The 5,648-nt window shown below is 47.8% G+C and overlaps 1 long non-coding RNA gene across 1 annotated transcript; it reads right to left on the reverse strand.

The window, feature by feature from the left end:
• Positions 1-877: 877 nt before the first annotated feature.
• On the reverse strand, positions 878-4,365 carry LOC147598896 (uncharacterized). The gene is made up of 2 exons (XR_015260236.1): positions 4,220-4,365; positions 878-2,143 (listed from the first exon to the last, which is right to left on the reverse strand). It is a non-coding gene; the product is annotated as an uncharacterized LOC147598896 (long non-coding RNA).
• Between the last annotated feature and the right edge of the window lie 1,283 nt (positions 4,366-5,648).

The raw sequence follows: 5,648 nt of genomic DNA on the forward strand, positions 1-5,648 counted from the left end.
ACATCTGTGTCCCACCATTTCCTCTTTGGCTGGCTAAGCTGCTTCTGTTTTCCCTCTTCCCACGACCCGTACGTTGATTTTTTCTTCTTAATCCTGCCCGCAGCTCACAACAGTGGGGGCTTGAGTCGGGGGAAAGGAGCTCCAGCTGCCCCTGACCCATTGCAACCAACGGAAATTTCGGGTCAGCTGCAGCCCCGGCCAAAATCAAGGCTGTGCTCCACGTCGTTGCTTGCCTAGCTGTCCCTGGTGCTCTCTCGGTGCCATGAGGAGCTGCTGGGAGTCTGGGGAGACCCTCCTCTGCCTCTCCTCGCTGACTGACGGGACACAGCCAGAAGCTGCTGTTAAAATCCAGGGAATGCCAGGAGAGACGGGTCAGAGCAGCAGCAGTGTCGAGCCAGGTATGGCATGGCACGGCCCATTAGAAACCGCATGGCCAGCATCCCGCTCCGTTCCATAGCGGGTCATTGACATTGCCTGGGGAAAGGCAAAATAATCCAACAAGGTAAGACTTAGGGTGAGGGATTTGGAGATAAAGAGGGGCAGCAAGGGAAAATAAACCCCGTGGCAACCCCACAGCCGAGCAACGGGTCTGGGACAAAACGCAGGGGATTGCGGGAATGCCCCCGCAAAGAGCGACAGCAACGCTTCCCGCGCCAGACCGGAGCTCCGGCCGCGTCCCCGGGCTCTGCCGACGCAGCAGAGAAGGGAAAGGTTCTGCCGGGACCGCGGCGCCCATGAACAGGGTTGGGTTTTGTTTTTTTTTCCCCCATTGCTTACAAACATCGTCATCTTGTGTATAAACACAGAATGCCAAAACGTGAGTCAGCCCAATGGCAGCCGGGCTTCCGCACAGGAACAAGCTGAGAAAAGGCAGAACCACAGTTTGCAGAGGTGATTTATTTCTCTTTCAGGGGTTTCAACAAGTCGCTCAATGGCAGGCAGAATACACTCCCATGATATTAAAAAAATCAATTAAAAAAACTTGTAAAAAATATATTTTTTTTCAATTAGCTGCTTCCCATCGATGAGGAGAAATCTTTCAGTCTCAGCTAGTGGCCAAATATACTTTGTTTAGCTTTGATATATATTAAGGAGCAGAAAGAGATGCAGAAAATTTCTTCCTGTAAGCAGTAGATTCAAACTATCTAAAGGTAAGGTTTTTTTTTTTAATAGCTGCTAAATAAGTTTTGTGGCCAATGCACAACAAAAGATCCTATTCACACGAGGGAGCCGATCTGACACCGCCTCAGGAATATTAATTCCTGAATTTCTCAGCTTTTTTTTTTTTTTCCCCCCTAAAATAAAGAATCTGAATGAGCCAATTATTCTGACATAATGTCATTTTTTGGGTCACAAACTCCACTCTGTAAACACGCGTTATTTACCACAGGGGTAAATAATCCCACGCAGGTCAGCAAAACCAAACACGTACATAAAGTTAAGCGCAGGTGAGAAGTGTCTGCAGGATTGAGGCCAGCGGCTGCAAAACGGTAAAAACTGTAATCCTGCATTTTCATTAGTTTATTGAAAAACTTTGACTTGAAATTGGTCCTGATTTGTTGAGCCAAAGGCGATTTTTCTCCCCAGCCGCCAGCCCCACGCTGCCACGGCGCCTTTGGCCCTGTAACAGGGTGTTCGTTTTCATCTACATAAGACCTCAGCCCAAAAAATCTACATGCTCGTCCTCTTCTAGGATGCTGAGCGGCGCAGAAGCGGTGGGCTCCAGGCAGAGACCACGTGAAGCTCCGTTCTGTTAAAGAGAGAGACATCCACCCGCTAAATCATTGCTGCCGCGCGTTGCCTTGCTGGGAAAAAACCAAGGCAGCGACTCCGTGTTGCTGAAGTTTCCGTGGCTAGCGAAGCGTGCTGCTCGTCTCGGGGAAGAAGGTGGGTGGTGGGCTGGTCTGCTCTCTGGCTGAGGTTAGGACGAGGACAATCTCTCCAAATGCCCGCTCGGATTTCTGGCTCGGAGGAAGAAGTTTGAGGCTCGGTGCCTCCTGGTCTCAGCGGCCCAGCTGGGAAGGTAAGACAGGGCAGGAAGGAAAATCTGGTTAAAAATCAACACGCCTCCATTCCAGACCTCCGTTCATCTCCTCCAGACAAACTGCTGCTGAAAAAATATGGCACGTGCCTTGACTTTGACCTGAACGTGAGAAGGGAAGGAAGCAAGAGATCCAGATTAAGGGCAAATCCTTTGTTAAGAGCTTAAATGGTCCAGATAAAAAATAAAACATGGCAACCGTTATTTGGGTTATAATAAAACGGGATTTCATAAATATGTGTTAGGGTCGTGGAACGGGAATAGAATATTTTCCCTGCTCTTCCACGGAGCCAAAGCTGAGGAAGGAATTGAAATGAGGATGGTGAAAGAGGAGAAACAGACAGGAAAAAGCCACTTAGCACAACAAATCTGCTTCTCAGCCCCCACTTTCCCCATTACAGCCTTTTCTCTCCCTACAGCCACGTGTCTTGGCCTCCTGAAACCGCTGCCGGGATTCACAGGAGCGTGTAGCATCCTTCAGCGGTCCTCGCTGAACCAGGCGGCCTGGCTGCTCCGAGCACCGGAGCCTCCCTCACCACGGGGAGAGATGGGAGGTTGTTCCCCTTACCTTGCAGAAACATCTGCTGAAGATGGTGGAATAATTTTTTTTTTTTTTTAATATTTTCAGCCATGCTTCAGTTTTTTAGCTTATTCAGGAGCAGGTTCTCCAGAAACCCAGGCGTTTATTATTAATAACTGAGATGTTTTGACTGGACGCATAAGACACACAATCTGCTTGTTTGTTTGTTTGTTTGGAGTGAAGAAACACTGAGAGGCAATTTCAGCTCCTTGTTTTGTTTTTTAAGTGTTCTAGAAAATAATTTACCAAATTAACAGACAATAAGCGGGGCAGTTTCAGGCGCGTGGTGACAAGAGGGGTCACACGCAATAGCACAGCAGCCAACTCAGCCTGCACCCAATTCTCTTTTCAAGATATCCTTGGGTAATAACTCATCTAACTCTACCGAAACATAACCTCTGAGCAGTTCTGGCAGGTAAAAATAATCCAGAGCCTCCGGAAGCTGCAGCCTGGAGGAAACCTTTGGTGGGAAATCACCAAAAAGCCTGCAATGGGTTGTGTTTTTTCCTGTCTGTGTCATTAAGAGTTTAGCATGTGCTACGAAGCAGGAGGGTTATTTGATTTTTGCTCATCAAGTGTGACTGTTGGTGCTCCCGTTACCCAGTTCAAGGAGATTCCCAGTTTAGGGGAATTCCTAAATCCTGATTGCAGCCAACAATTGCTGGATTGTATAATTTCTCCCTCTGCGATCTTTCATTGCATTCTATATGTCACTTTATTTCCCTCCCCTTTTTAAGAAATATTTTCTGTCTTTTCTGTACCTCAGAATCACTACTTCCCCTTCTCTGCAGCAACACGGATTTCTCCTGCCTCTGTCCGAAGGTATTTAATGTATTTATCCAGTACACAAACAGCAGAACCCAGACCCGAGCGACTTCACATTTTATTTCCATAATACACCGCAGTTGTCAGGGCAGCAACGCAGGTAAAAACGACTAGGTGACGCGATAACCACCTCTGCCAACGCGCTGTGTTTTCAGCAACGCTTTCTTCCCGTCTTGTTCCCTGGAAACAGGACTGGGCGCACGGCAGGAGCACGCGTTCACGCTCAGTTTTCAGCAGGATTGTCTGGGAGGCGTTCGCTGCTCACTCTGCACTCATGGTCCATCGACAGCCTGGCACAAGTCCTGAATACTCAGCGGGCAACAAGCGCTCCATGGATATTATCTGAGGGTGTCAAAAAGCTAAAATTAACGTTGTCTTTTTGTAATTTTTAAGTACTTCTGAAGCCCCAACAACAATATTTTACTGTGGTCTTGTCTTTGTGCAGTGTAGATGAAACCTTCAGGTCATAAAGTGCGAAGTGCAGTGCGAGCAGTTTAGAATGAAACCAGTTTTTAATCAATACAAAAGCAAACAGAACCAGTCCACTGTGTTGGGCCACCCCAATTTCAGCCACCACACAAACATAACAGGGTCAGATTGCCCTGCGTCACCTCTTCTTATTTCATCAAAGTCTTAATCGTACCATCATGGCAATAAATTGAAATAATGACTGGTTCCTGGGTTTGGAGACCGGAGAAATGTACTTTTTCCAGCTTATAGAACACAAGTGTGTATAAACCATCTTAAACACCAACTGAAATTTGATATAATACCTTCTCAATGCCTTCCACTCCACACTCGTCACATCACAGCGCAATTGCTCAGATGCATCTGCTCTGGCTGGAGTCGTGGGGCTCCTCTATATTCCTAGGCAGCGTAGGAGCTGCAGCCACGCAGGTGGAATCTCAGGTACAGCTGGGAAGAAAATCACAAAAAAATCCAACATGACTGAGTTGGGTTATTTTTTTAAACAATTCTGGCACCCACAGCGCAGAATAACAGATTTGTGGTTAAAATACACTGTGACAGCCTGAGCCAGGGAAAGAGAAAGTGAATCTATTCAGGGATGCGGTTGGGAATGCTCTGTTACTCTCAGAGCGAAGGCTCGGCTCAGACAGCGATGCCTCTCACCGTATCCACCCCCAGCTCGGCAGCGCACGGGGTCACCTTTCTGTCGCAGATCGGCCGCGACAAGGGATCGAGTCACAAAAATGCCGCAGCGACTCTCTTCTCCCTAGAAACCTGAATTTAAAACAGGCTTGGTGCACGCATAGCAAACGTTTTACTAAGTTTTACGTTGCGTAATTCCTTGTGGCGCTTACGATCCCGTCGCCAGGATTTTCTGTGGATTTGCAGGTCTTTCTTCCAAACCTGCGGCGTGTGCACAAGGTGATTGCATAAGCCTGTCATTGTGCCGGTAAATTCTCATCCCCACCTCTTTTCAGCTGAATAATCCGAAACACTACGTGAAAAACACGCCGCAATTTGCAGCTGCACTCTTGCAAAAATGTGAAAATGGTAAATTGTGTGTTGCGGTGTTCACACCCATTGCAGAAATGAAAATTTTCCCAAATCGCTATCATTTCCGCCGTTGTACTGCAGGAAAACCCCCTCCCAAGTGGGTTCCTACAAGGCTATGTGAATAGTTTAGATTAGCTCTGTTCTGACTGCCTCAGAATAATTCAGTTCCAAGGGTCCTTTTGCTGCTCCCGTAAAAGAGAACTCCCCCATCCGTATGGATCTTCCCGTGGAAACCGTGCTATGGAGACAGGCTGTCTAAATAGGTGAGCCGTGAGCACAGAAAGGTTTTATTTTCTGTTTCTCTAGAGCGTGGGTTTCACAAACCGTGCTTTGCAAGATCCCAGACGCTGCGGCGTTACGCAGGTAAAGGAGCTCATGCAAGATCTTCACAGCTAGAGGGGAGCAGGTCACGTCGCGCTACAGGACAACAGCACACGGGCTTCCAGCCCTTCCTTCAAAGGACACGGAGGAAAAGTTTCCAGAGAAAGTAAAACGCAGCAGGACTTCCCTAAGTCAAAGGGTTTTTTTTTCCCTCAGCCCAGAAATCGCTGGATATCTCATCTGCTCTGGGTTCGAAAGGGGTTCCCGGTTTTTTGTTTGCCCGTTAGAACGGCCTGCGCTTTACAGAAGGTCAGGCTAGTTCAGAAGATTTTTAACGGAAGCGCCAGCGGCAGTCGTTTG

This window comes from Chlamydotis macqueenii, chromosome 15 (genome assembly GCF_036417535.1).
Source record: "Chlamydotis macqueenii isolate bChlMac1 chromosome 15, bChlMac1.mat, whole genome shotgun sequence".
NCBI classification, from domain to species: Eukaryota; Metazoa; Chordata; class Aves; order Otidiformes; family Otididae; genus Chlamydotis; species Chlamydotis macqueenii.